Source organism: Protopterus annectens, chromosome 8.part0 (genome assembly GCF_019279795.1).
Source record: "Protopterus annectens isolate FY-2018-M chromosome 8.part0, PAN1.0, whole genome shotgun sequence".
Classification (NCBI taxonomy): Eukaryota; Metazoa; Chordata; order Ceratodontiformes; family Protopteridae; genus Protopterus; species Protopterus annectens.
Genome location: NC_056741.1, coordinates 1,661,348,957 through 1,661,363,083, shown reverse-complemented (window position 1 = coordinate 1,661,363,083; position 14,127 = coordinate 1,661,348,957).

Sequence of the window (14,127 nt, the reverse complement as noted above, 5' to 3'; positions counted from 1 at the left end):
ATGAGCTGTACAGTTTTAAATCACTGACAAAGAGAAGATGAGATGTCTTTACACTTTGTTGTTTTCTAGGTGTCAAATTATAGCCATGGCCTAAGCTGTAAAGTAGACAGATTAATGGGTTAAGGGCAAGGCAGAATAGCAGCAGTGACAGAGAGTCATCCTGAAATATCCTCCTTTGAATTTTTATCCCTGGAATAATAATTTGTCCTTTATCATGGCTTAATTGCAAAGTGATCTGCCACTGTTTCATGGTCATTGTAATGTATGTAGGTAGGGTTTATCTTATACATTTTTAAGCATGGTTTTATCCATGAATGTGGGATACTATCAGACACTTTTTTGTAGTCAATCCATGCAATACTTAGATTCTTCCTCTTTTTATATTTCTCCACTATGACTTTATTTAACAACAAATGATCCTTTGTTCTATATGACTTTCTTTTATTCCCTTTTGTTCTACTGCCATAATTGAGTTTTCTTTTAAATGACTATAAACTCTGTCGGCATCAATTCCCATGTATAGTTTATATGTCATTGGAAGGCAAATTATTGGTCTATAATTTTAGGGTAGCTTGCAGGTTCACTCTTAAGTAGGAGCATTGTTTTTTTTTTGTTGTTAGTCAGGTTGGTGTCTGTTCTGGGTGCACAAATAAATAGTTCTTGCTCATGGCTAAACCTTCATGCAAAGATGTTTATATTTTTAGCCAAAAGTTAGGTACTGCATCTGGGGCTTTCCACTTAGAGGCTTTTCTTAACTTTATTTCAATCTCGTTGGCTGCTACTTCATCCCATTTCACATCCTGTACTTTTAAACTTCTTATTCTTTGTTTAAATTCTTCTATCCATTTAGCATATTTGCTATGTTCCACAGGATCTTCATAGATATTTCTCCAAAATATATCTATTTCTTCTTTTTTGGCAGTCTTTCAATTCCTTTTACCTTGTTTTCTAATTCTCTGTAAAACTTTTGTGGGTCATCAAAAAATTGCTTATTTTGTACTTTTCCTTTACATATATCATCGTATCTTCTAAGTTTTTCTGTCTGTGTTGAAATTTTTATAGTGCATGATAGATCCTGGTCTGTTCTAATACTACGCATTGCATTTATCACATCTATCTTTCTTAGTATTTTTGTTGATCCGTTTCCTCTTCTATAGTATTCTAACAGTGACACTTCTTGTCTTAACTGCTTTATAGTTTTCTCTATTCGATATTTCCACGATGGTATTTGATTTCTCACATTCCTTTCCCTTACTACCTGTGTTCTTGTGGTAGAACTTTATCAGTTATTAATTTAGCTGCACAGTAATATATTCTCTTTACTTCTGTTATATCACATGGATCTCTATGAACAGTCCAAATTACTGTGTTCATTTGTTTTATCAGACTTTTGACTTTTTGCGTTTTATTAACTTTCTGCAGTCTATTTCTTTCATTGATCTTGATATATCTGTCTCTGTCTATTAAATCTAGCAACTCTTCTCTTAGCTCATTTTCTTCCAAACTAAGGGCACAACCCTTGTTTTCCATTTCCCGTGGACATTCTATAGAAGGTTCTACAGCATCTTCCTGTGGCACAGTCTCTTCAATTTCATCCTGTGCCATCCGTTGCTCTGTCATATGGGAACTCACTGGCCTATCTCTCCTCAACTTCGACTGCTTCAGAGTTTCCAGTTTCTTGTTCCTTCCCTTGCTGTCTAGGTTCAAGTGAACATTTATATTGGTTTCCTGTGGAGGGCTCTAAATTATCTTCAAATGGCTCCTGACCAATTGCTTTCTGTTCCACTGCTTCCCCTTAATTTGGATATCCATTGCTCTATCCTGTTGTGGTGTTTTCTGAATTAGAATTTCCACACTGAATCCTTCTCTTTGCAGGTCCTCCATAACCTCAACTTCTGTTTCTTTAACTTCTCCATTACTAACCTCCTTTTCTACTTTTCCTCTGTCTTTTTATTTTTTGTATTGTAAAGTTTTCCATGTCCTGATTCCTTTGCCTGTGTTTCTCTTCCAATATCTTTGATGCTGCTCTTTTTATATTGGTTAGTTTTGCTTTCTCCTTTGCATAAATATTACACCAAATTGAATCTCTTTTTCTTTCCCATGTCCATATTTCTTCTTCAGATGTTTCCTGATCTTCCTGCTTCTCCTTACTTTGGGGACTCACTCCATCATGCTGTCATGTAACCTGTGTTAGACTTTCTACACCAAATCCTTCACTTTGCAGGCACTCCATAACTTCAACTTCTATTTTTTTGACTTCTACTTTACTAATCTTCTTTTCTATGTCCCATCTTTGTGATATTATTTTTTTATTGTAAAGTTTTCCATGTCTGGATGCCTTTGCCTGTATTTCTCTTCAAATATCTTTGGGGCTGCCTTCTTTATATTGATTAATTTGGCTTTCTCTTTTGCATAAATATCGGGTTCATATCAGATCGACAAAAAATCAAAATCTCGAATGCTCATATGAGCGGAAATGCAGGTAATTGAAATCGATATTGTGAGATCGTGGTGCAGTGAAGATCTGAAAATTTGCCCTTTCTTCACTGTAGTGTGATCTTGGAGTTGGAATATATTTTTAGGGGAGTGTGGGGGGGCACAGCCCCCCACAATAGCAATTTCAATTACCTGTGTTTTTGCTTATCTGAGCGTTCGTGAGTTTGATTTTTTGTCTATGTAATATAGACCCTAAATATTGTACCATATCAAATCTCTCTTTCTTTCCCGTGTCCATATTTCTTTTTTATACTTTTCAAATATCTCTTGGTTTTGTTGTTTATATTTTCACATTTCCTCAGATGCTTCTTTTTACAAACAGATCAAAGTTTATTGATCTATATACTGTTTTTTACAAATCTATTGTATTAATGAACACACATTTTCATTTGAAGCTTTTGACAGTTTTTCTTGTGGAAGTATTTTTCTTTCCTCTAATTTCTCTCTTAATCATTTTGTATATCTTGTGTCTGGAAATTCTGGGCTTTCTTTTCATAATAGTAACAATACATAATTTCTTTCTTATCCTCAATAGTCCACTCTATTATCTTTATGGCTCTTCTTTGGCTTATCAATTTTTTTGGATTTTTGTGGACTGCTACGTCCTTCTACAACAGGGGGCCATCCTCCCCCTAGGCCTGGCCTGGCCCCATTGTAAGAATGTTTCTGCATTTTGAGGATTCTACACTGTCATTTTTTTCAATCCTGGCACCAGGAATTTTTCTTCTCCTGTGCTCCATGTAACCTTGCCTTCCCATAACCCATTTACTTGTATTATTTCTTCCTCTGTTGTTATTCTTATGTCTGTTAATATTATGATACCCATATCTAACAATTTACACCATTCTAACACTCCTAACCTTCATTAAACATTCTTTATACTATTCACATTTATGGCAAGGATCTTACTTTGTGGAACAAATTTATATTACCTTTATCCTTTTCCTTTTTTGTTTCCTCCTATTCCTATGTTTTTCAATTTCCACTTTCTGTCTTTCATTCAATTTAAAATTTCTTTTCCTTTTAACCCTTATCCATTTATCTTTCCCTTCATCACTTGAATTACTTAACTCTTCTTCTAACTCTCCTTCTTTTTCTTCTTTTTTCCCCATTCTTATATCTTCTTCATTTTTATTTACTTTTTGTGTCTCTTCTCAATTATCTACTAAAACATTCTCTCTTTCTTGGCCTACCTTTGTTTCTTGTGTGATTCTCTATAATGCTACAATCAATCCATGAATGCCCTATTTTTCACATTTTATACATTTTAGCTCACATTGTTTTGCTTCATGACCAACGTTTCCACAAATGAAACATTTCTTTTTGTCACAATTATTAATGAAATGGCCATTTTTTACCACACAAAAACATCTTTGGTTGGCTCCAGCATTCAACCAGTCCCCTATTCTCCTCCATATTAATTATACTAGGCAATTTTTTTTTGTCATTTTACATTTTCAGTACAACACCACATTCCCATTCCCCAGTCCACAAACCTCTATTGTTGTAAATCTTCATGTCCATTACATCTCTACACACAGTTTTTAAATAGTCTTTTAGATTGTCTCTTTCAACTTCAGTATGAAATTGTATGAATACTCTTTTTTTTGGCTTATTTAATGTTTGTACAACATATAAGTTCCAAGGATTTTCATTCTTTCTTTTTTTTCATATTGTTCTATGAACGCTTCCATATAGTTTGCTTCCTCAAAAAAGTTACAAAAAGTATCTTTTTAAATACAAATAAATGCTCTTAACTCTCTGAGTTCAATATTCAGTGGTGAAATGATGCTGTCCCATACAGCTTACTGTCCATTCCTTTCCTGTTTTGCTACTTATTCTTACTTGATGCTTTCTTCTTACTTCTGTTTTCTTCTCTTCTTTCACCTCCTCTTACTGTTTGTGCATATTTCTTTTTTTCCCTCCTTATTTCTTGAGCGTCTTCTTCTTGTATTCTATTCATTTTTTTCACCCCACAATCCTGCCTTTTCAGTCTCCATTCACTCTGTTCAATTAATTATTTTAAATAAACATCCCGCAACCCCCTGACTGGAGTGATGTAACAACACAATCAGATGTTGTAGCCTCTGTTGCAAATAACTTTTGCTGAAATAACTGCTCCTAATCCATAATATCTACTTTGACTCGTTCTTTTTGCTTTTAGCTAACTCTCCTACTCTTTATTTTCTCCCTTCTCCATTCTTTCCACTCTGCTCAACCTCCAACTCATTATTTAACATGTCCAGTCTTTCTGCTGTTCAATTAACAGCTTTGTTCATGTCCAAAACCTGGTAAACATGTTTTTTTCTCCTCCGTGTTTAATTTTCTGCTTCCTGCTGCTCCGAGCTGCCGCTGCACCTGGACTAGAATTCAGGAAGCATAACAGTGAATAGAGTCCCCATACACAAAGAGTAGGGGAAGTTCCCCGATGCCCTGACCAAATTTCCCCTAGTAGTATAAATAACATTTTGGGTGTCCCTTGAAAAAAAGTCATTAGCCTAGTGGGACTAACCCATTTAACAGAGTATAAATAAAATAAATAGTCAAGGAAAAAAAAACTACAAAAGGAACATTAATCATTGATATAGCAATACCTAAAGAGTGTAGTGTCCTGTGCACTGACAGACACAGTCAGACTATACCAGGATATGCAAGAAGACACTAGAGCAATATGGAATAAAGATACCCAAATTGTTCCAATAATTATAGGAACAACAGGGCTAATAGAAAAAGAATGTTCAGGTGTACCTATATATGTTACTGATACATGAAACTGTATATGAACTACAGGAGGCAGTTCTGCATAGTTTGTGGGTGCTGAGATGAAAACTATTGGAAAAGTGTATATAGTCTAGCATATGAGAAACATAAAAAAAATTTGCATAATTACAGAACATATATGAATACTGGTCCCTGTGAATAAACTGAACACTGAAAATATAGACATTAGAAGATTGAGTCAGAAACTCAAACCTTGGAAGCTTAATCAACATGGACCTTCATTGTGTGGGGTTGCAGTACAGCAGGGATGGGGTTTTGCCCCCTTCCCCTTTCTATTGCGATTTCAGAGTTGGTGTATATAATTTCAAGGGAGTGTGGGGTGTTGGGGGGTTACCTCCCTCAAAAATGCAGGTGTTGTGTTTGTCCTGTTCCATTTGAGCTTTTGGGTTTTTGATCTTCCTGGTTCAATTTTGTGTGGTTTACTCATTCAGTATTTTGATAGTGAAATACCTGTTATATAAATGCACGGGAAAAACATGCATAACTGTATAACTGAATACACATATTTCACTTCTCACTCAACTTAATTAGATTAGATTATTTTATAATTCTAAAATCAAAAGCCTATCATACAAATCACTTAAAATAATATATTATTCTGTTTCAGATTATAAAATTCTATCCATGAAACTAACATATGTATGAGAACCTTTAGACCTCAGTACAATGTATCCAATCATTTTGAAAGGTTTTGAATCTATAATATACAATGAAAACATGTTTTGTACCTCATTTGCAATCTAATCCTTTGAGAATGTGCCACCTGAAGCAAAACTGGAATCTTGTAAACTATATACAGAGATGTTATGTAGACAAACAGCTAGCATATTAAAACAGAAAATTAATCAAAAATCGAAGATGCTGAAACTTTTCTCAGTGAATTCATAAAAGTGCAATAAAGCAAAATATATAAACAAAGACCTAATTTAGCAATGTTCACTACTTGAAACAAATTGATTTATGGGTGGACGGATGAAGACAATGGTAAATTTCATCACATCTGTCTAAAGGCAGCAGTCACCCATGGCAAAACCTCCCTAACCCAAGCAATCACTCCTCAGCAAGAAAGACCATCACATCAAACTTTAAACTGTGACATGCCCCCATCAGTGAAGGGAAAAGTTACATATCAACATTCACATGCACCTGCAATTTAACCCCTCTCTACATCTTTACTGCTCTAATTACTTTAGGTAACTGTAGCAGCTGTCTTCGTGTCTTATTTCAAAGAGCTTGAGTATTAAGAACATTGTTACAGCCAAGACTGCATGTACAGAGGGGCTACATTGCTTACCTTTGTTTTTACTGATGGAATCTTCCCCTGGACTGGGCTGCTTTCATGATTAAGCATCTGTGATAATCCAGTGGTACATCAATGCAATTGTATCACTCCCCATTCTGCAGGGTTTGCCTGATCAGTAGTTTATAGTGGTGTACCTTCACTTTTAGTTTCTGTTTTTTTAATACCTTTACTGAATTATTACTTAAGGCATAGGCAAACATACATTTTTTTATAAAAGAAAACAAACCATGTTAATATGTTTACATTTATACAATTATCATCAATCCACCATTATGTAAATTGATAATTTCTGCCTTCCCTTAAACCTTACCCCCCTCCAAAATATTATTCTGCATACATTGTTCCCACAACATTTTTTTCTTTGTAATTTGCTCCTATCCTTCCAGTTCTTTTATCTCTGTTACAATATTTACCACTTCAAATACAGTTGGTTTAAGCTTTGAGTTCCATTTTCTAGAAACTGCCTTTTTAGCAGCCACCAGAATTAAACTTACAAGGCCTTACTATGTCTAGACAATTCAGATCCTGTATTCCAGCTCAAACAAATCATTTCCTTAGTTATACCCATTTGCCCACTCAGTATTTCTGACAGAGTACTCTGTAGGGAATTTTTAAAGCCTATCAACTCATTACACTGTGAACACATATGTTCTCAGTTACTTCTTTCTTCACCGCCACGCCATCAGCATTTGCCATCTACCTGAGGAAAAAATTCTCTGGAGTCTGCTTGGGGTATAAAAAACACCTATGCAACACTTCCAAGCAAAAGTCTGTAATCTTCTAGATTTTGTTGCATATTTGGGAGCCATACATATGTCCTCCCGTTTATTTATTTATTTTTTTTGTGAATTGCTAATCTAAACTCTCTTCACAATCTTTTCTAACCTCATCTAATTGATTCCAATAGTTATCATGTTACTATTTATGCCTTTTTAACAGCAGCTTTTGTTTTAGATTCAACTGGAAACTCTACCACAGCAGGTCTTTCATTAGGATTCCCCTATCCCTTTCTCTTTGCCTAGACTGTGATATCAGTCCCTCATAGGGAAGGCAGTCTCTAGCCTGTGTTTCCACATATCTTCTTTGTCTCTTCCCACTCTATTACCTTTTTCTCTTAAGTTATTTGCTTCCAACACCTTGGCTTCTTTGACAGTTTCTCCAGTAAATTCCAGCCTCACCTTGCTTGTTTTCTGTACCACTAATTCCAGTCATTTATATCAGCAGAGTCTCCTTTATCCATTCTCATGTTGGCTCAGTTCTAAGAATGCTTTCTGCTACTTAATAAAATAGTATTCTGTATGGCTGTTGTTATTCTCCTTGAGGGCCTGCAGCCAAAATCCCACTTTCTCCTTATTTCTTGAATCCCCCTGCCCCATGCTTTATCATTATCCCTTTCTTCTTTGAATTACAGATTGTATTATGTATATGAGCTTTAGCTGTGTAGCTCTAAAATATCCCTTCAGATCAGGTAATCTTAAACCACCTTGTATTATTAGAAGGCTCTGTTTATCCCACTTGACCCTTGCCCTCTTCTCCTCCCAGATAAAATCCTTCAACTCTTTATTAATTATTGTCTACAACTTCTCTGGTTGACAAAATATGCCTGACCTGTATATAAAACTAAATAGACTAAAAACATTTTCACTGCATGCATCTTGCCATCCATATCCATAAACAAGAACTTCTAGTTTCTCAGTTTTTGTATTATCTTTTGTTTAGTATCTTCCCACATATCCTTAGCGGTCATAACATAATCCTTTTTAACCCATACCAGTTAATAATTCATTTTATTGCAGAACCAGTTCATAACTTACAGCTATGACCTTTGTTTTGCATTTATTAATTTTATATCTCAGAAAGACTTGAAACTCAGAATGTTCTACAGCACTGAAATGTCCTTTTCTGGTTTTATCAGGTACAAATAATATTGTCTGCAAATACAGCCAACTTTTCTTGATTAGAATATCAATTATATCCTTGAATTTCTGAGTCCCTTATTTTCTTTGCCAGTGGTTCTAAATATAATGAAATAACAAAGGGAAAAAGGACACCCCTGCTTGGTTCCTTTGTTCAGACACAATTTATCAGAGAGGAACCATAACACTTTCATTTTTGCGTATGATCCCTTTTAATATCATCCTAATTAACCTTATTATTGTTTACTAAAAATGTCCAAAAAGTAATAGGCACAAAAAAAGACGAGCGTAACTGCAAAGTCCAACAAGGTTTAATAGCTGAGTAAAACAAGCTTACAGCAATCAGTAGTCCGGTGCATACTCCGGTAGCTGCCAAGCAATAAAAAGTTAAAAACGATCTGGCTGCACAAATTCCGAGTCACAAAGTGTAAAGCGCTTTTCATTAGGAAACACTTCTCCTACCTTCTTCAGACAATAGTGCTCAGAAAGAAAAAACAAGTTTAAGTACTATCCTAGTGACTCATACTTGTTAATACAATTAAGCCAATTAAGCACAGTCACATAATTTAAAGGTATAATCCTAAAATACTGAAGTCAAACAGTTTGTTGTTTTTAAGTCATTAGGTAAAACGAGTGCCTTAGTTTTATAAAAAACAAAGTTCTTTTATCTTGTAACGGAACATGTAGTAAATTAAGTAGTATTAATTAAAATCGTAGTTAGTTCACTTTACTTATAGGTAATGTTCAGGGACCTGTGGAAGTTGTAGTCTTTTCATAAAAAACTGTGTTGTGTAACATTTCTTTTAACCTGTAAAAGGTGGGTGTAACTTAGCAATTATAACATCCCTATGGCTAATGAGCATCTATTATTTAACCATCCAACAAAAATAATGTATGTACAGCTACTATCTCTTAAGGCTCTTTAATTTTAGCACACATAGAATAGAAGTCATTTCATTCAAGCCCGGTGGAAGGCATGCATTGAGTCTAAGCTGCCACAAAAGTTCCAATTTCTCCAACATAAGTGTAGACGCCTCTCCTCTACTATTCATCTCAATTGAGTCGATGGCCTTAAATTTGAAACTGTGGTTAGGGTTTTCAATGCAGTGTCTAGCTAGTGGGCTCTCCATTTTCCTTTTGTTAATGTAATAAACATGTTCGTAAATACTCTCCTTAAACTTACGGTCAGTCTTGGATTTACTCTAACTCATTCTTACATTACACTAGTTTTCACCTGCTGCACCAAAAGAGGAGTGTAGTGAAGGGCCAACTGGTACGAGCGGCCAGGATGACTACGGAGGATGACCACTTCTTTGAGGAATGTGAACTTTTGAAGTCCATGTTCCTCAAGAGGGGGTACCCCACTGAGTTGATTGCTGACCTTATAAGGGGGCCAGTAGTAAAAGGGCCTCTGGCCACTTCAGACCCATCCTCTCCCAAGAATGGACAGCAGCTCACACTTTGGAAACCAACATCTCAGTAGAGATAGAACTGAGGAACCCCGTAGTTAGGAATAGTATTGGATCACAAAGGGAGCAAAATTGTTTGAGATTCGTGACTACATTCTCTTTAGATTATGAAGCCCTGATCACAATACTGGGCAAAAACTGGCAGTTGTTACTGTCCGATAGGGATGTACAAGGAAAGTTGGGAGATAAATCACTGGACACCTGGAAAAAAGGAAGGAACCTAAAAAAACTTACTGAAAGTAGTAACATCACTTTTAGAGGCACCCCAGGGACATTTAAATGCGAGGCATGTAATCAGTGTTGACACATTGCTACAGGGTCAAAATTCATTATTAGGGGGTGAGACTATTTCCTGAAGAACAAGTTTAACTGTAACTCCAAAGCCTTAGTCTATGTAGCATTATGTCAGTGCTGCCCTAGTTTTTACGTAGGCAAGACTGACCGTAAGTTTAAGGAGAGGATTTACAAACATGTTTATTACATTAACAAAAGGAAAATGGAGAGCCCACTAGCTAGACACTGCATTGAAAACCCCTAACCACAGTTTCAAATTTAAGGCCATCGACTCAATTGAGATGAATAGTAGAGGAGAGGCGTCTACACTTATGTTGGAGAAATTGGAACTTTTGTGGCAGCTTAGACTCAGTGCATGCTTTCCACCAGGCTTGAATGAAATGACTTCTATGTGTGCTAAAATTAAAGAGCCTTAAGAGATAGTAGCTGTACATACATTATTTTTGTTGGATGGTTAAATAATAGATGCTTAACTGCGGTGGTGGTGCTGCGGTAGCGTTGTTGCCTCACAGTTAGACGTTGCCCATTCAATTCTCAGTTAGAGCGCCTTCTGTGAGGCGATATGCGTGAATGGGCATTCCTTCGTTGAAGGTTGTGCGTTAGGCCCGGCAAGAGAGTACGTAAAAATCTACTGCCAATCATTAGCGGACCGGAGTTTCCGCTGTGGCGACCCCTAACCGGGAAAAGCCGAAAGATGGTAGTGGTAGTGTAGTTAAATAATAGATGTTCATTAGCCCTAGGGATGTTATAATTGCTAAGTTACACCCACCTTTTACAGGTTAAAAAAAATGTTACACAACACAGTTTTTTATGAAAAGACTACAACTTCCACGGCTCCCTGAACATTACCTATAAGTAAAGTGAACTAACTACGATTTTAATTAATACTATTTAATTTACTACATGTTCCGTTACAAGATAACAGAATTGTTTTTTTATAAAACTAAGGGACTCATTTTACCTAATGACTTAAAAACAACAAACTGTTTGACTTCAGTATTTTAGGATTACACCTTTAAATTATGTGACTGTGCTTAATTAGCTTAAGTGTATTAACAAGTATGAGTCACTAGGATAGTACTTAAACTTGTTTTTTCTTTCTGAGCACTATTCTCTGAAGAAGTTAGGAGAAGTGTTTCCTAACGAAAAGCACTTTACACTTTGTGACTCGGAATTTGTGCAGCCAGATCATTTTTAACTTTTTATTGCTTGGCAGTTACCGGAGTGTGCACCGGACTACTGATTGCTGTAAGCTTGTTTTACTCAGCTATTAAACCTTGTTGGACTTTGCAGTTACACTCGTCTTATTTTGTGCCTATTAACCTTATTATTGTATCAGGGAATACAAATGCTTCCATTGCCTTAATCAAAAAAAAAAAAAAAGATCCTTGCAAATCTGTCTGATCAAACAACATGTCCATGACTACTATTAATAGAGCATCTCCTCTCTTCCTAACTCCACAGTAAGATGAAAAGGCATCACTATCTCATCTATCCCAAAGTATGTTTCTGTGCTCCTAAACATCTAGGTGTGTCTTTTGCAAAGTTACTGTCTCAAGGCATATGTGCTACACATTGAAAGAGCCTACTTCTTCTGACTGGTTTGGTCAGACTATTAACATTTCATTTTTCAGGGACAGAACCTTTGGTGATGTAAATCCATACCTGTATTACCCCATATTGATTGGAAGCACCTTTCAATATATTCCCATCATTTAGTTTATTGCTTTTATTATGGAGTTCAGTAAGTATTACATCCGGTGAAACTTTTAGGAGATTGCTTTATTCTAGAAATTAGATCTGTCTCCAAAATCAGGATTCTACTCTGACAAGCTGTCTATGTGGTCATGTGTCAGTAAGGTCTATGGTAACAACGGATTTCTTATGACAATACAATGTGGTAACAAGGGATTTCTTATGAAAATACAATGCTTTAACAAGGGATTTCTTATGACAATACAATGTGGCAACATGGGATTTCTTATGAAAATACAATGTGGTAACAAGGGATTTGTTATGACAATACAATGTGGTAACAAGGGATTTCTTATGACAATACAACGTGGTAACAATAGATTTCTTATGACAATACAATGTGGCAACAAGGGATTTCTTATGACAATACAACGTGGTAACAATAGATTTCTTATGACAATACAATGTGGCAACAAGGGATTTCTTATGAAAATACAATGTGGTAACAAGGGATTTCTTACGAAAATACAACATGGTAACAAGGGATTTCTTATGACAATACAATGTGGTAACAAGGGATTTCTTATGACAATGCAACGTGGTAACAAGGGATTTCTTATGACAATACAATGTGGTAACAAGGGATTTCTTATGACAATACAACGTGGTTACAAGGGATTTCTTATGATAATACAAAGGCATCATTCTGCTCTAGATGTTACCAGACCCTCAGAAGGCCAAGATAATTAGAAAAGAGAATCAGACTGTAAACCTTTATTTGCTTTTTGCAGGCTTGACTTGTGATAGATGCCAATAATCAGGAAATCATTCCAGAAGTCAATAAAATGCATCTTGTTAATAAAACAAGCTTTATTCGAAAGCTTGCTTCTCAGAGGAGTTAAAATGTCATATTTATATAGCATTTTGACAACTAATTTTTTACAGGGTACAGACAGAGAGCTGGGAAAATTGAATTTACACATGAATAAAACATTTGATGCACACAAAATATATGTTAGCCTTCAATTAATGCACAATACTAAATATATACTTCAGTGATATAATCTACATTTAAAACATTTACTATAAGCATGTCAAGCTTCAAAAGGCCTACTTAAAAGATGACTGATCAGATTAGTTTCAGTAGCTCAATAGGTAGCACACTTAACTTTGGTGTCAATGTAGGTTGTATTCTCACACCAGGAAGTTGGATTACTTTCCCAGTGCTGACCCTGCAGAACAGCAGAAGAGGATGATGCACTCCTGATTTTCCATCCTTCAGATGAGATGTTAAACTGAGGTCCTTTCTGCCTGATTTGATGGTAGCTCAAGTGGATGTTACAAAAGCAGTGGCACTAATTAAAGCAAGTAGATTTACTAATTTAAAACAATGAAAGTAACAGCATGCAAAACAATAATTGCCTGTTAAAATAAAATCCTCCTTTTTTATATTTGTAAAAATATACAGTATCAATCACAATCTTTATACCTTACATTCCTTATTCTCTCCATCCTTTCATCTATAACTACATTTTTAGCTTTCTTCTTATTTCATACTCATCCCCTTTCATCACTGTGATACTGCTTCCCCTGAACACTGTACAGTTATAGGTCAGTGTGGTAGTGTTTCCCCAAACACTGCGCATTTATATGTCACTGTGGTACTGTTTCCCCAAACATTGTGCAGTTACAGGTCACTGTGGTAGTATTTCCCCCAACACTGCACAGTTATAGGTCACTGTGATAGCGTGTCTCCAAAAAGTGCACAGTTATAGCTCACTGTGGTAGTATTTCCCCAAACACTGAGCAGTTATAGATCACTGTAGTTCATAGGTTGGTACTAGGCTATCGGCCCTAGGGCCTATACAAGCCTAGCCATAACAATTCCCTGGATGTTTCTTCCCACAATATTTACTTCTTTGGACCCCTGTCTAGCAGGGTGACTGACATGAACCCTGGGGTGAATTTCCTATCTCCCATCCAATCATCAAGGTTCCTTTTGAAGAGGGCTAAGGAGGCACTCTGCTTGACATGTATGGGCAGTCTATTCCAGAGTATGGGGAGTCCCTGGGTCAGGAACCTATCCCTCCAGCATGTTTTGTTCATTGTGATGGCAAGGTTTAGATCCCTGGAGCGTGTGGCTCTGAGGGATTGGGATTTCTTTAAGTGGAGC